The sequence below is a fragment of the Helianthus annuus genome, chromosome 16 (assembly GCF_002127325.2).
Source record: "Helianthus annuus cultivar XRQ/B chromosome 16, HanXRQr2.0-SUNRISE, whole genome shotgun sequence".
In the NCBI taxonomy this organism is placed as follows: domain Eukaryota; kingdom Viridiplantae; phylum Streptophyta; class Magnoliopsida; order Asterales; family Asteraceae; genus Helianthus; species Helianthus annuus.
Window position 1 is genome coordinate 196,852,101 of NC_035448.2, and position 1,962 is coordinate 196,854,062.

General features: G+C 39.9%; 1 pseudogene; it reads right to left on the reverse strand.

Moving 5' to 3' along the window:
* Positions 1-458: 458 nt before the first annotated feature.
* On the reverse strand, positions 459-1,128 carry LOC110920327 (annotated as a pseudogene).
* Positions 1,129-1,962: the final 834 nt, after the last annotated feature.

Sequence of the window (1,962 nt, forward strand, 5' to 3'; positions counted from 1 at the left end):
TAATAAAAGTAGTTTAAACGAAATATCCTAATTGGTAATTACCTCTCCGCAACGCGCAAGGTCTTACAATGACATGAACATGTTAAAGGGCACATTTGCAAACTTCAAAGCAATGTTGTTGCGAACCAAATTATGGCTATGAAGTTAATGTGGCTAGGCAATTAAAGATAAGCGTATGAAGTTGGGTAGGAAACGTAGGATAAAAGAAGCAGAAGGAAACAAAAATTTGAGTTGTAAGACGATTATCATAAAACACAAATTCTCAAAGAAGCTTGCGATGACATTCACCACTTGTATGCCAATTTTTTGTAGCGTGTTAAGACTCGCAGTTGGTATAATTTTTCTTGACAATAATTAAACGAAAACAATTATGTATTGGTGTGGTTTTAGTTTATAACTATGATATTATGCATAAGTCACACTCACTATCTACCAACCACAAACTATTCGCCACTTGACTACATTTCCATGCTGGACTCTACTTCTACCTTTATTCTCCTCTTCGGCGATCGATCCTCCAAAGAACTCGCCGGAGACGTTCTCCTCCTTTTCGAGGTTATCGGAACAAGCTCTGGCTCTCCCAAGTTAACCCTCAGCGGGAAATTCAGAAAAGCGCGAGAACCACGCATCCTATACGCAACCCGATCGTACGCCAACGCTGCATCCTCCGTCGTCTCAAACGTCCCCAACCACACTCTGGCACCGTTCTTGCCGGATCACAAACCTCCGTCGCGAACTTACCCCACGGCCGCCGCCTCACGCCTCTGTAATGTTTCCCTATTTCGGTTCCAGCCGGCGATTCTGCTTGAAAACTCGAAATTTCCGGCAAACTCACAAATATCTCCGGCTCTGATTTAACAGTAGTCGTGTAATTTCCAATGTATTCATCGACAGACACTCGAATTTCAACGTTTCGTGTAGAAACCAAGCGATGAGCATGTCATCAGAATCATTCTGTTCAAAGGGCAATTCACCCCAAGCGTCTGATAAGTAAAGAAACTTGTCATTGCTCCTGCAGTGCATAGGCGGGAAACTATCACTCGAGTTTAACGCTGAATCGTCTAGCAAATGACGGCGAATAGATTCGAGAAGAGCGAATTCGGAGTCGAACCAGTTGTTTGGCATCATGTTTTAGCAATAATAGGTAACGAAGTTCACACAGCGCCGCTGTGAGGGCTGGCTTCGTTCACCATGTTTCTACGAACCTTGTTGGTGGTTGGATCCCAGCCCTCCATCACTTCATGGTGGTGGTTGTGTCTTGGTTGTATAATCGGAAGTCTAGCCCTAGATAGAGAAAGAAGGAAAATGTCGTTTGCAGATTGCAATTATGTAGTTTTGCATTTTTTGCAATTTTGACGGTGCATTATTGCACCGACTTTCTCCTTTCAGATTGTATTGTTGCCATAGGCCGCGCGTTGCGGCGGCAACGCCTCAGTTGTTTAGCTGGCGACACTTTATGTGATGCGTTTATCCATATAAAAACACGTGTTTCGACGTATGTGATCTAAATCATTGCGACATAATCGAACCTGAGTTGAATGAGAACGTATTGTATTTAACCCAACTCGTTTTCGGAAAACTTTACGTAAGAACGTGAATTTATACCACGACGTACATAAAAATCACCACATGAGAAAACATTTTTTTTTTAATTTTAAGCTAAGAAATAAAAATAATCGGGTACATTGGAAAAGCTAATACCCCAAATTGGTGAAAATGACAATTTAGGAAGTTTTTACAAAGCTTAGGAGTTGTTTTTGTCAATTAGAAAAGTTGAGATTTTTTTTGTCAGAATCATGACCTATTACTCTAATGGTATGGTATTTTGGTTCATCGTAAAAGTAACGTTACTTCAATTACTTGCAAGTAAAAATAATTTTTTTTTAAAGTAGTTAATAGTAAGAAAAATAATTTAAAGAAAACAAAAACAACAACACTTTCACGTAAAAGTTAGTTACAAAA